This window comes from Marmota monax, unplaced genomic scaffold (genome assembly GCF_021218885.2).
Source record: "Marmota monax isolate L192 unplaced genomic scaffold, Marmota_monax_Labrador192_F-V1.1 WCK01_AAM20220418_F8-fsc00409, whole genome shotgun sequence".
Taxonomy (NCBI): Eukaryota; Metazoa; Chordata; class Mammalia; order Rodentia; family Sciuridae; genus Marmota; species Marmota monax.
This window is the reverse complement of record NW_026693620.1, coordinates 301,667-316,374: the sequence shown is the minus strand read 5'-3', so window position 1 is coordinate 316,374 and position 14,708 is coordinate 301,667. Positions and strand designations below refer to the sequence as shown.

Sequence of the window (14,708 nt, the reverse complement as noted above, 5' to 3'; positions counted from 1 at the left end):
ATTTATGAAAGTTGGTATTCTTTCATACACATTATCATAAGTCTAGGTCTGCCCTCTGTGGGCTATGGCTCTTCCTGTCAAATTAGTTTTGGAAACAATTGCACTGATATTTGGATTGGTCCTGTGTGTGGAACAACTTGTGCATTAGGAACCTGGAAGGTTGACCCCTAGTTCTGTAACCTGAACCTTTTGTACACTGTTTAAGAATAGGTCCATGTGAGTACAACACAGAGGTAAGCACAGAGGTCCATATACAAACTTTATGAGACTGGTTCTTTTGACTCTGAACATTGCCAGAGAACTATACTTTTATTTATCAGTTACAACTTAATGAAGCTGAGGGACAAGGGAAAAGGAAAAGAAAGAAAGTAGTCACACCCAGAAATAAAAACACTATATGACATTACTTGTATTCCGATCCTAAAAAAAAGTGGATTCATAGAAACAGGGTAGAGAAGTGCTAAGCAGAGGTGGGAAAATGAAGAGATAAAGGTCATGTCAGGTGAATAAGACTAGAGATCTTTCTGCAGCATGGTGACTATGGTCAATAATATTGTATTTACACAGGAAATTTGCCAAGAAATCAATTTCAGATCTTTTTATCTAGACACACACAAATACACAAAGAAACTGACAAAAGATAAATATGTTAATTCCCTTGATTTTAATAACCATTTTACCATGAATATCAGAACATTGATGAACCTAAAATATTTAAAATTAAGAAATTTATGGTCTGTAAAATAAATTTTTAAACATAAAATATTTGTCATAAATAAACCATAATAAACATAAGAATATACAAATCAAAGAAATTAAAGAGAATGTCCAATATAGATGACTTATTACTTGTAATATTTTGGACTATACACTTTATGTATTCATATTGCTTATTTGCTAAGGCGTGTGTAGTTTATCTTCATTCAAGTACCTATGATACCCTTTAGCATATCATAGAGGTACTTGTGTGGAAATCAGAAACACCACTTCTGTTCTTGAGCACCTTACCGAGTACAATATAATATAATGTGTAATGTTATGTATTTTACTATCTAAGAACACAAAGGAAACATAGTCTGTGTCTTCATATGACAGTAAGACCAGACACTCTGCAGGGAAATTTTGACAGTTAAAAAAGGAACTAATTGCATTGTGGAGTAGAAACAGTATATCCAAAGGCATTGAGGTTTGATAGTGTGTTTTGCAGAAATACAGATAACTTGGTGATTCTGGAGTATAATGATTAATAGGAAAAATATATATGGACATGAGGTTGGCTATGTAGACACAGGCGAGTGTAAAATCATTGTATATCATATTTAAAAATTTAGATAATATTCTAGAATTACTGGGTAGATAGAGGAACTGTTCAATTAGTGCAAAATTATAGTTACACAAGATGAACAAGTTTTAGATTTTGCTACACAATATAGCATGTATACTTCAGAAAATAGTGTGGAATTGGAATTCTTTGAATCATAAAGGGGTAGACCTCAGGTTAAATGATTTTACCACATAGCACACATTCACATGTAGCACCTGCTCCAAAATGAGTAAAGGGATACAAGGAATCCTTTGGAGGAGATAGATAAGTTTATTACCTTGAAGTTGTGATGAAATCATCCCTTCATGAATATGTCCTAACTTATAAAATTGTGCATAAACATCAAATGTTTAGATTTTTTTCTTTTTGTATGTCAATTATATCAATAAAGGTGAAAAGAGAAGAACACATTAAATTTCATGTCTAAACCAATCCACATAAATTTCAAAGTATGATGTAATTCTATCCACATGAAAGCCCTGCATGCATATCATCTCTCACTTGAGTAAAATATTTCATTCTCTCTAGAATTATCTCACTATCCCAACTATACACAGCAGTCCTTTCCACGCCCCATTCAGTCCTTCTACTCAATTCATGTAGAAGTTTCATTTCTATTTGTAGTTGATATTAACAGGTCCACATAGCTGTCTCTGATTTCTGAGTGCATAATGAATGTTCACATGGCCTATCATTCACATTCTGACTCATTTGCACACTGACTTGCATCACTGGCTCTTTTCTGAGTTATTTTCTGTGCTTTTTCTCACTGACCTGCCTAAAGGCGTGGGCCTTGACTTACAATGTGCCATGTCACAACCCAAGTCTCATTCTAGTTGTTTTCTACAAAGTATTTTACTGAATGATTATATGATTTTTTGTTAGTGGAGAAGTATAAAGCAAAATAAAAATAAAGGAATAAATTTAATTTTATACTAGGGGATTTCCCCATCACATTACAAAGTTTATTTCAATGAATGAATCCAGTATTTCTCAGGGACCTGATTCCTGTCATCAGTTAGAATTAGTTCCATCTGTATTTCATAAAATATAATTATCTATAACTTTGCATATATAGGAAAGAAATATTTCAGTAATAATTAGCAAAGTGATACCAATACGACAATGCCTGCAGAGAAGGTTCGTCTGTTGTCCTGTGAGCCATGGAGCACTTTCAGTCTCATCCCCTGAGCTGATGCTATTTATTTGCTAAATTCCTATCAGGCTTGCTGCACTTGAAGTACTGGTGAATTTTAGACATGGCCCAGATGCAAAATCATGAAATCAAGAGATGGAAAAACTGAAAAATAGTTCAGTTAAAAAGAGATTATAGTCTGAAACAAAAGAAGGGCTGATTATAGAAAGATATAGACATGTGAAGACAAAAAATTATGCACAGGATTGTCCAAGAATGTTTTCTTTTCTCCTCACTGCTCTCCTTCCTTTTTTCTCTCCCTCTTTTCTTCCTTCTTCCCTCCCTCCCTCTCTTTCTCTATTTCATTCCTTTGTTATTAAACCAGGAATCATACATTGACATTAAATTTTTATTTCAGAATATTTGAAAATGCATACCAAGACTGCAGGGTTTTTACAGAAATTTCTCCCATATCTTGCACTCCATTTTTCCGACTGTCAACATTACAGTGGTGAACTTGTCAAAGCTAAGGAGCCACTATTGACACATCATTATTATCTGAAGTCCCACTTTATTTCATTAGTTTTCATTTCTTTTTAGGCTCTGCTAGACTGTTACAGTGTCTCAGACTAGTTAGTGATGATTTTGATAGTGTTGAGGATTTTGTAGTTCCATGCCCACGCTTAATATTAGCCATTTCTCCAAGGAGTTTCAGTTATCTTTATTGAACAACCTTTATTTGAAGAACAGTATTAAAAACCCAGCACAGCATGGAAGCTGAATGTGCTCATTGCTACTGGGGTATCATTGCTTCTGATTCCCTCAGCTGACAGAACCAGGAGATACATGAGTACATACTAGCCTGTATTCATGAACGTACTACCATTATGCCTCTATTTGTGTCTGCTTTGAGCTGAACATCAGTTCATAGTAATGTTTCCTACTCTCTTACAGTACCGTATGGTTCACTCTAGAAATCCTCCATCGCTCATCTGTAACCCTTTGCTTGTCATTATCCACTGAACACTTTCCTATTTGTTTATTCCTAGTATGCAGTTATAATGGTTTCATAATTGTTGACCAGTACCCTTATGAGAAAAACCTGTGTGTTAGTAAACTTTGTGTCATTGTGATCAAAATACCAGGAAAGAACAACTTAGTGGAGGAAAAATTTATTTTGGCTCATGGTTTTAGAGACGCAGCCCTTCTTCATTGGGGACAGTAACTCTTGGTCAAATATGATGCAGAACATCTTATAAGGCAGAAGGGCATGGCAGAGAACAGCTGCTCAGTCATGATAGCCAGAAAAGAGAGAGAGAGAGAGAGAGAGAGAGAGAGAGAGAGAGAGAGAGAGAGAGAGAGAGAGAGAAATAGTTCTGATCCCCAGGGACAAAACATAAAACCTGAGGTCATGTCCCCAGTGACTTTCTTCCTCCAGCCACACCCTACTTGCCTATACTTACTATCCTGATTGTATTATCATGCTCATAGTCTAATTGTTTCGCCTTTGAACACTCCTGCATTATCTCACACATGAGTTTTTGGGGGATTCCTCACATCAAAATTATAACAACTTTATCAAATACAGCACAAAATTAGACAATTTATTTTGTTTCTAATTTTGTTATTTCTACTCATTTCCTAAATTGTTTGGGTCAACACCTTTCATCTTCAACCCCTTCACTGAGATTATTTCATAAAGTACCTTCAAAATGACACAGATCTAAAAGAGCAACTTTCACTAATAATTACAACTGATTAGCTATTTGTCCAAGCCTTGAATAAGTAGAAGAGGATTAAAATCATGGTTTTAAATATTTCAGAAATTGTGTTCAGATGGGAAGCTGTTGTCAAGACCTCCTAGAACCATATCTATGAGGTGTTGACTTCTAGACCTTAAACTAATCATTGCTACTTCTTCAACCCAGAGAGACTATTACATACAAGGGACCTAATGAGAGTTTCATACAAAAAAATCAAAAAACCAAATTTTAATTGGTCTTATATCCCAAAAGATCATTCCTAATGAAAGTAAATCCTGAGGGAGCTTCCACCTATACATGGTTATGAGAGCTCTTATGTCTCAACACTCTAGATAAAAATGACATTACTTTTGTGAGTGCCTTGGGTAGGATTATGAGGAAGTTGGAAGAGGAAATCATGGCAATTGATTCATAAAATGTAAACGAAATTGAGATCTGTACTGTGAGCCCCAAAGTAAATGAGAGCACAGGAGTCTGTTTATAACTGCCTCCACCAACATCAAGAGGAATTAGCCTTGGAGAGCCCATCCAGGAGCCATATTAGAACTGCAGAGGGGTGTAGCCTACAGAAAATGGAAACCCAGATCCCTAAGTTTGCAGTTTGGTCTGTATTGGTTTATCAGAGCCTAGCACACCTGTGGAAAGTAGAAACTAGGACATTTTGCCCAAGGGAACACAGGTAAGGGAGGCTCAAGAGAGTTGAGCTCTTCCCAGCTCCATGCATGAGTCCTGTGGCTGGTGGGGACTGACGGCCTGGTCAGAAGGTTGGAAGAGAGAGTGGGAGCACATTTTGCTCTCAGCTTGTCCAGCCAGCTGCTCTGGCACCCACCAGCTTCCTGGGACCCTCCCGGGCCAGCACCCTAGGTTCATGCACCAGAATGGTCCCCAGCTCCCTCCCTAGTCTGACATCCACCACTCAGCCAGTTATGCCCGCAGCTTAGTCTCCAGCCCATAACCCTGCATGACAGGATGCTTCTTCCCACCAGAACTTCTCACCAGCACACATGTCCAGCATGCAGCTTTGCAGTCAGCCCACAGGTCCTGGCACCCGGTACTGACCCTCCCAGTACAGATCAACTGGGCCCTGACATGGCCAGGCCCAAACTTGCCCATAGCAGCTTTGCAGCCAGACGTGCACAGTACAGCATATAGCTTAGTAGCCAGTTTTCAGGTCCCGGTGCCCAGCCCTGATTAACCTGCCACCTAGCCGTGGCTAAGCAGTTTGCCACCCACCCATAACCCAGCTTTCCCTAATTGCCACTTTGCCTCAAGTCTTGCAGCCAGGCCTGCCCACACTAATCTCCCAGGAAGGGGAATTGGGAAGTCTTAAACCTAAATCTTCAACATGGTGAGCAACACAATAAAAGGAAGGATGCATAACATAGGGCCTATACTCCCAAGCTTAGATCATACCACAAGAAGAATCAAAAAGAAAACCAGATGGATATAAACAGTGAACACATACACTTACTATTTTGTTCACCATAGTGGATGCAATACACGAATATCTTAACATCTCATCAGGATTTTTCTTTTTTTGTTCGTTTTGTTGTTGCTTATTTGTTGTGGTAGTAGTTCTGTTTTGCTTTTTAAATTTGGCTTTTTATATTGGATTTTTGTTTTATTTGAATGTGTACTGACTGATTCAAGAATTCCTGCACATATTCATATTTATCTTTCTTTCTTTCTTCTTTTCATTGCAGTCTTTTTTTGAAGGTGTTATTTTCCCATTTTCTATATTTTGAGGGTTAGAATTTCTGTTAGCTTATTTTTATTTTGTTTTGTATCATTTTTATCACTACTCTGTCTCCCTGTCTCCCTCTTTTCTCTACTCCTGACACCCAAAGCCCATTCTCCCTCTCCTTTATATTCTACTTTTATGTCCCCTTTCAAACTAACAACATATCCTATGTTACCAGTACATCCTTTGATGTTGCAAACACTTTTCTATCCTCTTATCTCTTCCTTACACATACTCAACTTATCCTTAACACTTCTTAATACTACGGAGCCTGTAACATCTATCCCTCTCACCAACATCACAGCAATAATACAGGAGAAGGCAGAGACAACATCTATTTTTTTTAATTTTAAGCCAGTCATAATACATGATTATATACTGTTTTTTACTAATGGAAATTGCTGATTGCACTATCCCTCCATATGGCATCAGTTAACACTAGATATCAAAATAGGAACTAAGGACCAGGTCCACTGATATGTATTGTTTACATATATTGTTGATATCATTGCTCACCAATCTGTGAGTTCCCAGTAACATAGAGGGACACAAAAACAATATGAAAAAATATCTCAATAATACTATTGAGTGTAAATGGACTAAATTGATCAATCAAAAAACACAGACTGGCAGATTGGGATAAAAATCAAGACCCAAAAATATGCTGTCTCCAAGAGACTTATCTTGTGGGCAAAGACATCCATAGACTGAAGGTCAAAGGACGGGAAAAACATATCACTCACATGGATTATGTAAACAAGCAGGATTCTCTATCCTCATAGAAGAAAAAGTGAACTTCAAGCCAAAGTTAATTAGAAGGTAGAAGGGACCAAAAGTGTCATTTCATACTGCTTAAGGGTATTATACATCAATAAGACATAACAATTATAAATATTTATGCCCAAAACATAAATATTTGGAAGATATTTGTTTGGGACAAAATATAGTGGAGCACCTATATACATCAAACAAACCCTTTTCAAATTCAAGAATCAAATAGACCACAACACAATAAAAATGGGTGACTTTAACATGCCTCTCTCATCACTAGATAGATCCTCCAAATAAAAACTGAATGAAGAAACTACAGAATTAAAAAATAAAATTAATAATTTAGACTAACAGATGAATAGAATATTTAATTCATCAAAGACTGAATATATTTTCTTCTCAGCAACACATTGGTCATTCTCTAAAATAGACCATATCTTAGGGCACAAAGCAACTCCTAGCAAATACGAGAGAGAGAGAGAGAGAGAGAGAGAGAGAGAGAGAGAGAGAGAGAGAGAGAGAATACCTTACATTCTATCAGATCATAATGGAATGAAATTAGAAACCAAAGATAAAATAAAAATAGAAGATATTCTAAATAATATGCTATTTATATGGAGATTAAATAATATGTTATTGAATGACCAATGGATAGAAGAAGAAATAAGGATGAAATAAAAAAACACTTAGAGATAAAAGAGAATCGTGAAGCAACTTATCAAAATCTCTAGGAACAATATGAAAACATTTCCAAGAGGAAAATTCATTGCACTGAGAACATTCTTTAAAAGAATAGAAAGTCACCAAATAAACAAACTAACATTACATCTAAAAACTGTAGAAATAAGAACAAATCAAATCTAAAAGCAGTAGAAGACTAGAAATAATTAGAATCAGAGCCAAAATCAATGAAATTGAAACAGAAAAAATTAAAAATAGGTGAAACAAAAAGTCATCTCTTTGAAAAAATAAAATAAAAAGTGGATAAACCCTTAGCCAAGCTAATAAAGAAAATGAGAGAAAAACTCAAACCATTAAAATTCATAATTAAAAAGGAAATATCACCATGGGCATGATTAAAATTCAGACAATAATCAAAAACTCTTTTGAAAATCTATATTCCAATAAAATAGAGAAGTATATAATATTGACAAATTTCTAGAGACATATGACCTACCCAAATTGAAAGAGAAACACATAGAAAATTTGAACACATCAATTTAAAGCAATGAAATTGAAGATTCCATCAAAAACCTACCAATAGAGAAAGGCCCAGGAGCAGATGGAATCTTAGCTGAGTTTCACCAGACCTTTAAAGAAGAATTTACACCAATACTCCTCAAATTATTCCACAAAATAGAAAAGGAGGGAACCCTTCCAAACTCATTCTATGAAGAAAGTATCACCCTGATAGCAAAACCAGAATATCTTTACTACTTGCTCCTCAGATAGAGCATTAATCTCCAGGATACACAATGAGCTCAAAATACTCAACACCAAGAAAACATATAGCCCAATCAATGAATAGGCAAAGGGCCTAAACAGACACTTCAATGAAGAAGACATACAATCAGTCAAAAAATATATAAAAAATTTAACATTTATAGCAATAAGAGGAATGTAAATTAAAACTACACTGAAATTCCCTCTCATTCCAGTCAGAATGGCAATTATCAAGAACAAGTAACAAGAAAATGTTTGTGAGGATGTAGGAAAAAATGTATAGTAATGCATTGCTGGTGGGACTGCAAATTGGAAAGCCATACGAAAATTCCTTAGAAAACTTCAAAAAGAGCTACCATTTGACCCAGTTATTCCACTCCTCAGTTTATACACAAAGGACTTAAGATCAGCATACTACAGTGACACAGCCACATCAGTTTTTAGAATTTCAATTCAAAGTAGCCAAGCTATAGAACCAGCCTAGGTGCCCTTCAACACATAAATGGATAAATAAATTGTGGTGTATATATACAAATGGAATAACACTCAGCTATAAAAAATGACTTTATGATCTTTGCCAGTAAATGAATGGATCTGGAGACCACATGCTAAGTGAAGTAAATCATTCCTAAAACACAAAGGTAAAATGTTTTTGTTGATATGTGGAAGCTAAACCACAAAAAAAGGTAAAGGGAGGGCAAGAAGAGAATTTCAATAGATTAGACAAAGGGAATGAGAGAAAAAAGAGAGGGATAGAAATAGAAAAGACCATAGAATCAATCTAACATAATACCTAAGTGAATCCCACCATCATGTACAGCTACAACAATGGGGTCCTAATTAGAATAGAATATATTCCTTGTTGTATAATTTTATCAAAATGGATTCTACTGTCATGTGTAACTAAAAAGAACTGATAAAAAAATCAGTCTGAAACCTTTCGTTCTGAGTTTATAGAGTCAGAAACAGTTTGACTCAATCATGAGTTCACATTTTCACATTTTCTTACTCACAACATTAATTAGCTTTTCTAGTATAGAATTGGGCCAGAATTGGGAATTATTGTCCTCTGCAGGAGGTGGCCACTGATGATTCTGAAGAGAGGAGACATCAGAAAGCGAATTCCTGGTACCTCACTTAATCTTTGTATTTCAGATAATTTCCTTAATTATAATGTGAGTTAGTTTTCTTCTATTACATTTGTTCTTATTATTTTGTACTTGATTTTTTTTCTCTAACAAAGACAAAGGGACATGTTAAATCACAATGAATCTGCCTTGTGTCTGAAACTTAATAGTCAATAGCTAGAAAGTGCTAGGCTTTTCTTGTCTATGTATTAGAAAAAGTAGTTTATGCTAGGAAAAGATATCATTTCTTAGTCAATATAGCATATTTTCATTTGTTTTTGGAAGGAGAGAGAAATGCTACACTGTGTGGGAGAAAACATAATAAGAATATTTAGCATAAATTCAGACATACAGAAGGCATAACCCAGAACCTAGATTGGGAGAGCTTACAGGATGGTGAGGAATGAGTAGGATGTGATGGGATGCTTTTTGTGTTCTGCATGGAGTCGTTATTGTTTTATTATGGTTATAATTTTTATAACACATTTATTGAAATGACCCTGGCATATTGTAAAGTTCACTGTTTTCAACTGTATATGCAGTGATTTTTATTATGTCCACATAGTTGTACAACTACATGCTCCACTTGTAGAATATGCTCATCAAACCTCAAACAATTCTCAGTACCCATTAGCAGTCCCATCCATCATCTCCTTCAAATGGCCTTGGCAGACACTAAGCTACTCTCTGTCTCTATATATTGGTCAATTCTGGACAGTGGAATGAACCTGACACAGCCTTCCTATGGACACATGAGAATACAACACAATGAATCCCCATATTGCATACAACCACAAAACTGAGATCTCAATTAGAAAAGATATAGTCCGTGTTTGTATAAACCTGGTATAAATGGAATCACACTACATTCAGCCTTTTGTGTCTGGTTTCTTTCACTTGTTTCAGGTCGGCTCATGACATGGCAATATCTCAGCACTCATTTCTACTACTACAGAATAATGCTCCATTGTATGGCTATTCTACATTTTGCTTGTCCATTCATCAGTGGATGGGCATTTGTGTGACCTCTATTCTTTGGATCTAATAAATAAAGCTGCTCTGAACATCTATGTCTAAGGTTTTGTGTGGATGTATGTTTACAGTCTGTAAATATGTGCTCAACAGTGAAACTTATTTTAATAAACATATTTTCAGGTGCTTATTGGTCACCTGTGTACCTGAATTAGAAGATTATTTATTCAAATCCTCTGACCTACTTTCAATTTGGCTGTTTGTCCTTTTAATTGTTCAGTTTTAAGAATTTTTTCTATCCTGAGTACAATTGATTCCTTAGTTATGTTATTTAAATTTGTTTTATTTAATAACTTCTGTTGTTTTTTTACTTTCTGAATGGTATACATTAAGGCAAAAAATATTTTTATTTTTGTGATGTTAAATTTACACTTTTTTCTATTATATTCTCTGGTTTTGGCATCTTATCTAAGAACCAATCATCAAATTCAAGGGCATAAGGATTTAATTCATTTTTTAAATATTATATATTATCATATTTGATATATATATCAATATTATATATTTTCATGTTTTGTTTAAATATTATTATATATTATCATATCATATCATATTATTATATATTATCATATTTGGTTCTATGACCTATTCAAGTTAATTGTGGGGAATTTTATGAGAAATAAGTAACTTTAATTAAAATGAAATATATAAAGTATGTAAAAGATCTCTACAAGGAAAATTATACAACTCTGAAGAAAAACTTGAAGAAGACATTAGAAGATGAAAGACCTCCCATTTTAATTAACAGGCAGAATTAATATTGTTTAAATGGTCATTTTACCAAAATCTCTATACGGATTCAATGCAAAGCCCATCAAAATACTAATGATGTTTTTCATAGAATTAGAAAAAAAAAAGTTTTAGTCCTGAAATTCATTTAAATATTCAGAATATACAAAGTATTTTCTAAGCAAAAATAAACAAACAAAAATACTGGAACCATCACAATACCTGACCTCAAGCTACACTTCAGAGCTATAGTAACACACGTCAATGACAAAGACAACACCTTAATTCTCATGCATTTGTCACCAGTCCAGGTCATGATTAGGTGCACCTCTGTTTCATGACCCTTAATGTAATGATGTGGCCACTGGTATTATTTACTATTAACGACTGATGTGGATTACACTTATGAAAATAATCAAATTCTTGAGAACAAAACTTGTGTATTGTTTTTCATTCTATTTTTAGTTCTGAGGTTATACCTTTATTAAAGAGCAACATTTTTCATGTGGCTATAAATTATGATATTAGGTTTTTGCCCTTTAAAATATTAAATGGTAGACTTTAGCAAAACACCAGAATAAAGGTCTGTATTCAAGAATAAATTCAAAATATTCCAGGTAAATTTAATTCTGAAAACTAACTGCAATTATTTTCTCAAAATTATATAATATTTAGTGGATATTTGGTAAAAACATAAAATACAATTTGACTTCCCATCATTTTAGAATGAGAATAAAGTCTGTACCATATATGTTTTAATTGTTCCATATTTCTCTTTTACTTTATAAGGAAAAATGTCCTCATCTCTCTTTTTTAGTCTTGTTAGGTATTCCTCACTGGTCATTTTCAGTATCAAATATATTTGAGCATAAAAGTTCAGTGAAAATTTTAGCTTTTATTCACATTCAAATAAAAAAAATTCTAAAAGCTACTGTCTTATGAATGTATCATATCAAATACAGAGAATAGAGGTCAAGTAAAACAATTTCAAGTCTTACAAAATTGGTTTCTTTCCCTGATTAAATAATATTCCTTTCCTTTGCAAAAAAAAAAAAAAAAAAAAAAAGTCTCTTTAAACAATTCCTTCAGTGTATGTCTCAAAAGTTTCCAGAAATTTTTATTTTTAAATATCATGGCATGAAATTCAGTAGAACTCTAACAATATCTCTCACATGCTCCCTTTTCATCCATAATCAAATAAGAACATTGACAACATTAAACACTTGAGAACAAGTGTGGAACAAGACATATAAAACTGTAGTTTTTCCCCAGATTTGACAACTTGAGGGATGAGGTTCCAATGGTAGATCATTATCAATGGTTGCTCCTAATTAGACTCTATTGTCTATACACAGCATAGGAAATCATTGCATCAGCCAAATTTTGCAGAAATCCAAGTGTCCTTGGGCATGAGTTTTAGCAGAGAGCAGGATTAGTGACTCAAAAAAATACCTTTGGTCTATCATCTCCTCACACATGTAATTTTCCCTCTAGAGAAACTGAGAAGAACAAATAGGCAACATCAAACTATCTGGGAAGAAGAAGAGGTATGTTTTCATCCCACAATTTTATTTTTACATTTTGAAATCTTCTTCTATTTATAGAGTTGCATGTGGCTGTTTATCTGCCTCTCCCAGTCCTCATAGTAAGAGCCACACCCCCGTGTGAACACAAATTCCCTCATCATTTCCCTGTCCCCTGCCGAATGAAATCATTGCAAATGCTTCCTTGCTTACCCTTTCAACTCAGGCATTGTAAGGGTTTTGTTCATTCATTTTGATTCTGCAAGTGGAGTTTTGATTGCTCAATGCAAGTGTGTAGAAAAACAGAGTGAGTTCGTTGATCTTTTATTCTACTACTTTGCTTCACTTTTGAATTAGTTCTAACAGTTCATTTTATAGATATTTTTAGAACTTTCTATATACAATATTATGATACTTATAAATGAAGATAGTGGTTCTAATCTAAGTTTTCTTATAATTTACTTTCCTTATAATCTTTGCCAGACCTCTAGTGTGATATTGAATAAAAGCACAGAGAGTGGGTATCTTGCCTTGTTCATTATCTTAGGAAGAAAGACTTTCAGTCTTTCATAATTATGTGCAATATTTCTGTGGGATTTTTTTTTAAATGCTATTGTTATTTTACCATAAAGAGGTACTTTTTTTTCACTTGAGAAGATTACATATAAAACACGAAAACTACTTGGATAACTCAAAGTTTTCAGAACAGTTCTGTGGGACTTCAGGGACTGGATAATACTAATATAAAATATTAAAGCAGAGAGCACACATAGGAAAAGATTCATCTTATACTTATTTACATCTCACATATTCCTGTGATCATAACATCATTGACAGTTGACAATAGAGAACAAGTGAAATGGAGATTCTCTGTGTGAAAAGATTTGGATTCTACTTCAGACTCCCTGGTGTGATTGGACAATACATACTTATTTCAAAATTTTTCTTTTTTTTTTCCTATTTAGAATTTTCATAAGAAAATGGCAGAAGGAAATCATTCTACAGTGACTGAGTTCATCCTGGCTGGATTAAAAGACAAACCAGAGCTCCAGCTGCCCCTCTTCCTCCTCTTCTTTATAATCTATGTGCTCACAGTGGCGGGGAACCTGAGCATGATCACACTGACTGGGCCCAGCTCTCACCCGCAAACCCCCATGTACTACCTGCTCAGCAGTCTCTCCTTCATTGACCTTTGCCATTCTACTGTGATAACCCCTAAAATGCTGATGAACTTTGTGACAGAGAAAAACACATCTCCTACCCTGAATGCATGACTCAGCTCTACTTCTAACTTATTTTTTTTATTGCAGAGTGTCACATATTGCCTGTAATGGCATATGACTGCTATGTTGCCATCTGTAACCCCTTGCTTTACAATGTAACCATGTCTAATCAAATCTGTTCCTGGATGGTGGTGGGGTGTATAGCGTGGACCTGATTGGTTCCACAGCTTACACAGCCTGCATGCTGAGAGTGCTTTTCTGTAAGAATGCTATAATAAACCATTACCTCTGTGATCTTTTTCCACTCTCGGAGCTCTCTTGCTCCAATACATTTATAAATGAGGTAGTTCTTTTGTGTTTAAGTGTGTTTAATATCTTTGTCCCAACCCTGTTCATCCTCAACTCCTACATCTTCATCATAGCCAGCATCCTACATATTCACTCCACTGAGGGCAGAGCCAAAGCCTTCAACACCTGCAGCTCCCACATCTCAGCTATTGCTCTCTTCTTTGGTTCCCTGGCATTCATGTATCTGCAGCCATCATCAGTCAGCTTCAAGAACCAAGGGAAAGTATCATTTGTGTTTTATACAACTGTTGTGCCCATGCTGAACCCTGTGATCTACAGCCTGAGGAATTAGGATGTCAAAGTGACCCTAAGAAAACTTCTTGAAAAGAGAAGTTTGTGAAAGAGGCTATTTTGCTTTAGGAAACATTTATAATTTGTACAGATTTAGTGAGGAAACAATTCTGAAAAAAGAACAAATATCCACAAGTCATAAATTATTGCTGGTGTTTAATTATTTGAGAAGAAAAATAAAGTGCCAAGTGTAGTAAAGCCAGAATTAAAGACAGGTAGTCAGTGTAGATAGGTAATTGGGTTGGCTTGATAAAATGG

At 34.8% G+C, this 14,708-nt stretch overlaps 1 pseudogene; it reads left to right on the top strand.

Moving 5' to 3' along the window:
* Window positions 1-13,568: 13,568 nt before the first annotated feature.
* LOC124103183 (olfactory receptor 8G50-like) lies at window positions 13,569-14,499 on the top strand (annotated as a pseudogene).
* Window positions 14,500-14,708: the final 209 nt, after the last annotated feature.